The sequence below is a fragment of the Suncus etruscus genome, chromosome 5 (assembly GCF_024139225.1).
Source record: "Suncus etruscus isolate mSunEtr1 chromosome 5, mSunEtr1.pri.cur, whole genome shotgun sequence".
NCBI classification, from domain to species: Eukaryota; Metazoa; Chordata; class Mammalia; order Eulipotyphla; family Soricidae; genus Suncus; species Suncus etruscus.
Window position 1 is genome coordinate 10,822,327 of NC_064852.1, and position 10,728 is coordinate 10,833,054.

A 10,728-nucleotide genomic window follows, 5' to 3' on the forward strand; every position below is an offset into this window, starting at 1 on the left:
CCTTGCTATTTTCTGCTCTCTTCTCACTACTTTCTTTTCTTTTTTCTTCTCCTTTTCTTTTTAATGTATTTTCTCTTTTCTTCTTTCCTGACCCTTCCATATACTTTCCCCTTTCCCTCTTTAGAAATCCAACTATCCCTTCACCCCTCAATCCCATCCAGACCTCCCACCTTATTAAAACTCTTCACACTCAGTTCTTAATCCATTAGGCATCAAGACTGACCTTCTACCCCAATGAACCAGTACCCAGCACCTAAGCGAAGGGACACCCAGTCAAACTCACACCTCGTCCCCTGCAAGAAAAGGCAACCAACTCCCCTGCTGTCTCATGCTGTGGGGCCCTCCCTACCAACTCCCCCTAACGTGGACTGTTACTTGAAACCGGACTTAGCTCTAAAAGTATCCCCAATGCAAGAACTCCTCCAAGACCTCCCTGCCTCAAATCTTTTGCCAATCTCAAGAAGGTGAGGGTGTGTGATGGAAAGGTTCCCCGGGAACCCACACACCACATGAAAATCTCAAAAGACAATGGGGAAACCTATACTTCCATCATAAGTGTAAGACCTGTATTACACCACCTCTTTACTTGCTTTTCCCCAGAAGTAAGGTAGTCTCTTGCATCACTTTGTTTCTTTGATTACTTTATTTCATTTTTTTAAATGTTTGTTCTTCATTTACATATGTGAGCATATATATTTTTATTCCTATTTTTATCTTTTTGGGTGTGTGACCTGTTTCTGTTTTCTTCTCTTTCCAACCCCAAATGCACTGACAATATAATGTAGCAGCATTTCTTTCTGCAAAGACACACTAAAAAAAAGGGGGGAAATCTTACACATAAAAACGAGCTCTTGGGGCCGGGCGGTGGCGCTAAAGGCAAGGTGTCTGCCTTGCCAGCGCTAGCCTAGGACGGACCGCGGTTCGATCCCCCGGTGTCCCATATGGTCCCCCAAAGCCAGGAGCGACTTCTGAGCGCATAGCCAGGAGTAATCCCTGAGCGTCACTGGGTGTGGCCCAAAAACCAAAAAAAAAAAAAACAAAAAACGAGCTCTTATCTACTAGGGATAAGAACTCATACTTGTTTACAATACAGGGATATCTCCCACCTTGAAAATATGTCACATGGACCCAACTTAGACCCCAGGTGATTAGACACCATTCATCCAGCCTTGAACCCTGGATCCCAGACATAGAAATGACACAGTTCTTCACAACAGCTACAGGAAACAAATCCCATCTGGGACATCCTTAATACTGCTGGGCCACCAACAAGTGCCAGCTCTAATATGATATCCTGACAACGAGGAAAATGGGAACAACTTGACCTAAGAGCAGGTTATCCTACCTCACCAGCTAACGATAAGACAAAATCAGAAGACTTGTCACCCTTTGGTCTGTCCAAAAGCCAAGATCGTGATTTACAGATGACTGGCGGCTAGAACCATGACCGGGCTGTATGTATCCTGGGACCAATAAAAAGCCCTAGTCTAGGGTTTGAGCTACGACCTGCACAACAACTATGATATCCAGGTCCAACGGTCTGGCTGAGACAATTGCAACGGAATGGGTCTTTTGGAAACACAAAGAAAGACCCTATCCTAGGTTCCATCCTAGGATCAGCGCAAAGACCAAGACCACCAACCAAAGAAGACGGATTAAAATGACACTGAGGGAACAGAACTTCTAGAACCACAAAGAAATACTTCATCGTAAATTCCACTCCTGGACCTGTGCAGATACTGAGATCTCTAGATACAGAGGTCTGACTTTATCACCCAGGGCAGAGCAGAAGTCTTCCAAACACCACGAAAGCAACAAGGGGAGAGTAAATGAACCTGAACGAAGTCTATAATTAACCCCATGACAATATACTCCAAGGGTGGAGAAGCCCCGTATCTCTTAGGCCAAGTGAATTCCTTTTCGAATGACCCCAATATTTACTGTGCCCGTGCAGGAGGGAAAAAAAAAGGCAAAAAGCACAAAACATTTTTTATTTTATATATTATTTTTTTTATTTTTACTATTTTTTATTTACCTATCTACTTTTTATCGATTTTTTTGTTTTGGTGTGGTTATTGAAGTTGTTGTCTCCATTTATATTTTTTTTCTTCTTTTCTTTTCTTTCTTTATGTGCTCTGCCATGTTTTTTATCTCAAGACCATGGTTTTTTTTTGTGGTGCTTATCTTTATTGTTGGAGTGCTCACCGGATATTTTATTTGACACTTCTATTTGTACTGTTGGGGTGTTTCACCTTCCTTTTCCCATTCCCATTCGTCTCTCAAACCGATGATGAGAGCCTCTAGGATTCCGCCCATTTTCGGCGTATTTGATTTTTACCCCAGTTTATTACTTTTCTCTTCTTCAAACAAAACCACATAACTTGAACTATCTAGTCCTGCCTCCCAGTTAGTGGGGGAAATAAGGGAGGCACCAAGACCAAGACTACTACATAGTAAGCTAGGTACAGAGGGGACCACATATTCTAGTAGCCCCAGAGGTGAGGGAGGAGGATATGGGAGGTAGGACAAGAACGGAGGTGTAGGGAGGACAAATCGGTGATGGGACTCCTCCTGATTTTATGTAAATATGTACCTAAAATATTATTGTCAACAATATGTAAGCCACTATGATCAAAATAAAAATTATATTAAAAATATCTTTGCCAGGTCACTCTGGTTTATTCTAGGAGCCAATGAATTTTAAGTTTTGATAAGTAAATTAGTGGATGACAGAAGTTTGGATTTCTACTTAAAAAGTTATTCTAGAGAGTAAAATTGAGAAAAAGACATTGAGCAACCCAGTCTGGTCATTGCTCCTCAACTTTTCTCACAAAATATGCAGGATTTAATATTGAGAATGTATGAGGGAAATGGAGAGCCTGTTTAGAGTACAGGCGGGGGTCGGGTGGGGAGGAGGGAGATTTGGGACATTGGTGATGGGAATGTTGCACTGGTGATGGGTGGTGTTCTTTACATGACTGAAACCCAAACATAATCATGTATGTAATCAAGGTGTTCAAATAAAAAAAAAAAGAAAATATGATAACTGCAAAAAAATACGCAGGATTAAGGTGCTTTTACGAGACTTATTTAAAATAATTTGTTCTTCCTAGTGGGTTGAAGATAAAAATTTGGCACTAAATCATTGGTAAAAGAAATACTATAAATATACCAAATTGTTTGTATTGCATCATATGCTTAGTTTTTATACTTAGAACTTATCTGACCCTCCTTAATCTTCTACATGTAATAAAACTTTTATTATTTATGTTTCATTTATGTTTATCTAATACCCATGGTAAGTTACTTTTATGAAAGAAGGAATCTAAGGAAATTTCAGAATTAAAATAACTCGTTAACTAGTATTATGAAGAAGTGGAAATTAAGGAGTGGTAGCAATATTATAGTGAGTAGGGTGATTGACTTGCATTTGGCTGACATTGGTTTAATCCCTAGTATCTCATTTGGTCCCTAAATCCCATCAAGAGTGATTTCTGAGTGGAGAACCAGAAGTAAACCCTGAATATCCCTGGTATACTCCAAATAAAAACTAAACTAAAAAGAATAAGGAGTGGAACTTTCAGAAACTAACAAAGAATCCAGTATTCATGAAAATAATTTAGTGATGTCACCAGTCAATTATGACTCGCAGAAAATTACAGGAAAAATAACAGAAAAAAGATTTTATCTAGAGTTACCACAAAAAAATATTGTAAATTGTCAATTTTACAAAAAGAAAGACATAAAAGAAATTGTTGCCCACTTTTACACAGAAAAATTAAAAGAAGTTAAGAATAGCTGTCTAAAGTACAAGCATTAAAGTTAGTAGGCAAAAATTTTAAATTAACTAATAGTAGGTATGTACAAAGGACCAAGGACATGTAGAGGATCAATAGAAAATATCTACAAAAAGTCAGAAGTTATAAAAGGGAACCAAAAAATATTCTTGAACTGAAAAATATAATAATTGAAATAATAAATTTCCTAGGGGAGTTCAACAGAAGATTATTACAGACAGAAGAATCTGTAAACTTGAAAATATAAATAATAAAATTATATATTATAAGGAACATAAAAATGTATTAAACAAAATAAGCAGAGTACAAGAAATCAGAAGAGCACACAGAACAAAATTCAAGAAGAGGATAAAAGAAAAAGGTAGACATACTATATGAAGAAACAATACTTAAAATCTTAGTTCACAAGATACAAATTTATGAAATCATACATGAAATCATACATATTCAAAAATTTTGATGACCTTTAAATGAATAATAAAACTATTATACTCAAAAAGGTAATAGTAATATATATTAAACTTTAAATATAATAACAAAATCTTAAAAATAGCAAAAGAGAAAATAGATGTACAAGTTTCCTTGAAAAAATTATCAGCTGATTTCTCTTTAGAAACTATGGAGACCAGAGTTAGTGAGATTATGCAAAGTGCTGAAAGAAAAGTACTGTAGACTGGGTTTTATTACATGCTGAAATAAATTTAAATAATGGTGACACAAATAGGTGGAAGAAAATATTTACATTCAACATAGCAAGTGAAAGTTTAAGATCACAGATAAGTTAAGAACTCACAAAGATTAGGGTGGAGCTATGGAGCAGCGGTAGGGCATTTGCCTTGCACGTGACTGACCCAGGACCGCAGTTTGATCCGCCAGCGTCCCATATGGTCCCCTAAGACAGGAGCGATTTCTGAGTGCACTGCCCTCAGTTATATATAGTCCTTCAAGGTCACTAGGTGTGGCCCCCCAAAAAAAACTCACAAAGACAAAACAAAACAAAAAAAAAAGCAAAAACAAAAAACAAAAAAACAACCTACCCAAAAATGGGGTGAGAAAACAGATGCTTCTTATAAAAAAGATATATGTATGCCCAATATGCACACAAAAGGATCTCATTATCACTGGGTAATAAAATCAAAACAGCAACAATTATAATGTCACCTCTAGAATATGTAGAAAATTAATATGAAATCATATTTGAGCATCAGCATGGATGATTCCTTAGCTCCAAGGTTGTAGTAAACACTGAGCACTATCAGATATCCAAAAACAAAAAAAATCTGGAAACAATCTGTGTTAGTGGGAATGTGAAGAAAAAGAAATTTTAACCAGTAATGGTAGGAATGTTGCTGCATATGAATATTTTTCAGAAAAGTAAAAATAGAGTTATCAGATGACCCAGAGAATATACTTCTTGGTGTGTAGCTCCAAAACACAAAAATAATCATTCAAAGGAGACATGCACATGATTATTCTTTGCAGCACTGAGTAAAATAACTGGGATATGGACTCAGTCTAGGTGTACAATGATAGATTAGTGGATCATGAAGATGGGACATAAATATATGCAACGGAATAGTATTCAGCTGCAAGGGGGAGTGAAATCATACAGTTGACTGCAACTTGGATGGAACTGGAGGCTATCATATAAAGTGAAGTCAGAAGAACAAATGTTAGATAGTTTAGCATATCTATGTTATATATAACAACAGGACAGCTAAGTCAAAGTATCAAAGGATGGAATACTTAGATTATTACTTGACTTTAGAGTATAAAAATGATAAGGACAGGGGCTGGAGTGGTGGTGCAAGTAGTAGAGTATTTGCTTTGCACACACTAACCTAGGACGGACCACGGTTTGATCTCCCGGTGTCCCATATGGTCTCCCAAGGTAGGAGCAATTTCTGAGCACATAGCCAGGAGTAACCCCTGAGTGTCATCGGTGTGGCCGAAAAACAAAAAAAGTAAAAGAAGAAGAAGATAAGAACAGGGAAGAAATGATATCAAGGTGGGAAGAGAGAAGAAATAGATGGGAGATAAGAGGAGCATGGGTAAGGGGTCTTGGGCACATTGGTAGTATAGAGGTGAGGTGCATTTATAGATCTAGACTATGGAGCCAACAAAATTCTAAGTATGAGACCCAAACTATAGTAACCAAACTATAAAATGTGTTTGAGTAACTAGGCTCATGGGTGGAAGAGAAACTTGGAATTTTGGTTGAAGGAAATTGACACTGGTGATGGGATTGGTGTTGGAACATTATATTCCTAATATAATAATAGAATACAATGTAATAAACATAATTTAATATAATATGATATAATGCAATATAATATAATATAATATAATATAATATAGTATAATTCTATTATATTAGAATCCATTTTGCAAAGCAGAGTAACTTAATTTTTAAAAATTATAAATAAGTCACATGATCTAAAAACATTTTAATTTAAACATTTAGAGTAAATAGTTCAAGTAGAAATGTCCAATACTGAATGTCCAATATTCATAAAGGCTAGAGAATAGTAAAGGCATAAGTTACTTGCCTTGCATGTGGCCAATCCATGTTGAATCTCCAGCATTACATATTGTCACCTGAGACTTCCCAGGATTGACCCCTAAGCATAGGACCAGAAATAAATGCTCAAGCACTGCTGGGTGTGGCTACCCTCCAAAAAAGTCTCATTGCTGACATAGATATTTATCTGCTGATATTTTTCTATCACATTTGTCTATAATTTCGATCTTTAATAGCTTTGTTGTCACAAAACATCTTTTTTTACTGAGTTAATTACTAAGTTAATATTTAACTATCAATAGATACATTTTTTTATCATTTTCTCTTTAATATTTATGCTTAATACCTTATCCTAAAATAGAGTTTTAACTCCTGATCCTGTGCTTTCTTTTGTTTGTTTTTTAGCCACACCTAGCAGCTGGTTCTGCACTCTAAAATCACTCCTGGCAGGCTGGGTCAGGGATTATATGGAATGCCGGGGATCAAACCAGGATCTGTCCTGGGTTAGCACATGCAAAGCAAAGGCCCTACTCACTGTGCTATAGCTCCGGCCCCATAATTGTTGTCAAATTTTTGAAAAGCAATAAATGATGACTAAATGCAAACCAAAGAGTTCATCATGATATCTAGTACACTGGACAAACTCAATTAGTGACTGCACCCTTTATTGGGCCACTCTGTCCTTCATAGTTGTTCTTGTCATTGTTATAGGTCTTGTTAACTTGACTAATCAATCAGAAGCAGCCAACTGAATTACTGTAACTTTATGAGTTTACTGATAATAAAACATCTGCTTATTATAAGCAATTATTATAAATATAAGCAAATTTATTATTATACTATTATTATATTATTATACTACTTTTCAATTTATTTTTTATTAAGGTTCTGTGCTTTACAAAGTTGTTCATCATAAAGTTTTATGTGTGCATCATTCCAACACTTCCTTCCAGCAATACCCCTTATTATTGCAAAAATTGGACCATTTTTCCACTTCATTAATTTTTTATTGAGGTAACACTCATTCACTCATGTAACTATTTATGTTCACCAGACTATCCCCTTGTATTGTTACTCACATATAAGTGAGGTAATTTGGTATTTGCCTTTCTCCCCAATTCTAAGTAAGTCACATAAAGCTTCCAAAGGTGTCTAGCATAATATTGAACTTAGTATGTATTTATTCAAAAACAGATTCTACGCCCCAGATAACGATTTGAATACAAATAAGTTACTTTCGAATATGATCTCAGATAGAGTGAAGAAACCAAAACAGAAAAAGAAAGATACCCATAATAGTAGAAATTATCAACTTGGGGCCGGTGAGGTGGCACTAGAGGTAAGGTGTCTGCCTTGCAAGCGCTAGCCAAGGAAGGACCGTGGTTCAATCCCCCGGCGTCCCATATGATCCCCCAAGCCAGGGGCAATTTCTGAGTGTTTAACCAGGAGTAAATCCTGAGCATCAAACAGGTGTGGCCTGAAAAACCAAAAAAAAAAATTATCAACTAAATTACTGCTATGAATGATTGAAACTTAATATGACTGGGGAGCTCTGTAACTAGCACAGAACATACTCTTCTAAGTTATCCCTCCCAAGAAATATTTACCTTTAACCATCCAACTCCCATAAGTTGCTCCTAGGGAATATTATTTCTAAGCACTTTCTTCTGAATACAGGTGCATATCAGGAACTAGTGGAACTGACTTGAAACCATTAGCTGATATAGACAAACATAGGACATAGTTGGAGATAACTGGCATATCTCAACATATACCACACTTCATTACAGTGTTGTTATGATGGTAATAATTGAAGCTCCATGGAAGAAGCCACAACAGCATCTACCTAGTTTATCCCTTGCATCAGTCAGTCAGATAATTTTATGCAATGTCATTGTCTTTTTAAAATCATGACTAATCCAAACAGTTCTACCTTTTTGGAAAATAATATGGATGTTTCCAAAACACCAAAAATTGAGCTTTTATATGACTCATTTTTCAGCCCCTACTTAAGGGTCCCAAAATACTAGTTCAAAGCCATTTGTACCCCTACATTCATTTTAGCATGAGTCACAACAGTCTAGCTATAAATACTGCACAAGTACTCAAGAATAGATGATTGGACAAAGAAATTGTGATATATGCCACAAATGAAATACTTTTAAGCTGTAAGAAAATATTAAATTTTGCAATGTGTGCTACATTTGGATAAAAGTAGAGGGTATCATAATTAATGTAGTTTGTCAAAAGGAGAGAGAAGGATACAGAATAATCTTTCTCATCTGTAAGATATAAAAATATAGGAAGGGAGCAACAAATTCCCAAAGCAACATAATTATAAGTTGGTCTACAGAACTGAGCTTATCTGAGGAGAGAGCCATGATGAGAGAGGTCGTTGAGACATTAAAAGAGGGAAGTTGGCACTCTGCTCTGGGGGGGGGGAGTGGTAGTGAGAGAGAGACATGTGCATAAAACAATCATTAACAGCACTGCAAATAATAGTACCTCAATAAAAATGAAGGAAAATATAATTAATGGTGTGACTCTGGGGACTAGATGTACAGCTTATTTGCATTCATATGTAGCACTTATCTTAAATATTTTATAAAATATTTTAAAAGAGAAAGATAAATTTTAATGATTGACTTACATTCTTCTTGGTCTTGGCCAAAAGGCTGAAAAATAATTATGTATAATTTATATGGTTAGCTAATATATTGTTCATTGGCTATACTAAAAATTGTGACTTATTATCTGTCTTTTAAAAGGAAAAGGTATAAAAAACTGTTATCACTCTTCTTTAGTTGAGCTCAAGATCATATGTGATGTCACCATCTTCTATTAGTTACATATATACAATATACTAGTTTAATTTTTATCTAAAACCAGTCTGAGTTGATGACTGCTGGCAGTCTTCAGATTATTATATAGGTTCTCAAACTCTGATGATCATTTCCTTGTTGTGTTCTGTACAATACTCTTAGACGGACACTATTGCAATTTTGAATTTTTTGTGAAATTATTTAACAGAGATATATGAAATTAAAGTGGATATGAAGTCTAACAATGTTGGAGTTTTCCTAAATAAAATAGTTTCTTCTACCTTTTTAAAGGTAAATTAAAATTTTCCTAAACATTCAAAGCAAAGGATATATGGAAAAGATTTCCCTAAAACTATAAATGAGTAATATAACTCACAAGCATATATCCCTTATTACCATTATGTCACTCTATAAAAGTTTATTTAACTATAATAAGTCTGTATTATCCTTGTGGTGCTACAAAAAATTAGAAAAGAAACAATTTAAAGGAAAAGTAAATGCATTGAGAGAATAATCAGAGAATTCTTTTGATGTGACTGGGCTACTCAGTGCAACTGCATTTGTGGGCCTGTTTTCTTTTTTTTTTTTTTTTTTTTTTTTTGGTTTTTGGGCCACACCCGGTAACGCGCAGGGGTTACTCCTGGCTATGCGCTCAGAAGTCGCTCCTGGCTTGGGGGACCATATGGGACGCCGGGGGATCGAACCGCGGTCCGTCTCCTAGGCTAGCGCAGGTAAGGCAGGCACCTTACCTCCAGCGCCACCGCCCGGCCCCGGGCCTGTTTTCTTAAAAAAAAAATTAAATTTCCTTTTTGGAAAGAAATGCTCCTCCATTGCTGGTGGGAATGCAACCACTATGGAAAACAGTATGGAGGGTTCTCCCTAAACTCAAAATTGAGCTGCCATATGACCCAGAAATACCCCTTTAGTGAATCTATCCCCAAGACAGAAAAACATTCATCCAAAAGAATGTATGCACACTGATATTCATACCAGCACTCAATATAATAGCTAAAACTTGGAATCAACCTAGATGTCCAACAATAGAGAAGTGGATCATGAAGATGTGGTACATTTATACAATAGAATACTACATAACTGTAAAAGAATGATGCAACCATGCAATTTGCTGCAACATAGATGGAACTAGAAGATATTATGTTAAATAAAGTAAGGCAGCAGAAAAAGGATAAATACAGAATGATATCACTTATATGCACAATTTATAATAACTAGACAATGGTCTAAATGATAGTTGTCTCCAACGCCATTAGCCCCAGAGTATAGAGAGGAGAAGACAAGGAATTAAGCGGAAGAGGAGAAACACAAAAGCTTATATTCTTCTCTGTACTTCAAAGAGATCTTCAGCAATAAATACAGCTGTTTAGATTGAGCAGGAATCCAATCAATTGCTCTTTAAAGATATTTGTAATAATGTTCTAATGCTTTTATCCACAAGAACAGGTGCAGGATGCTTTGGGAAGTCATATACTCCCACTACAGTGCTCACTTTAAGAAGTTTTAGTGTCTGAATTTTACTATGTCTATAAAAACTCCTTAATCTTTTTGTCCACAGAGGTACTTGGAGATA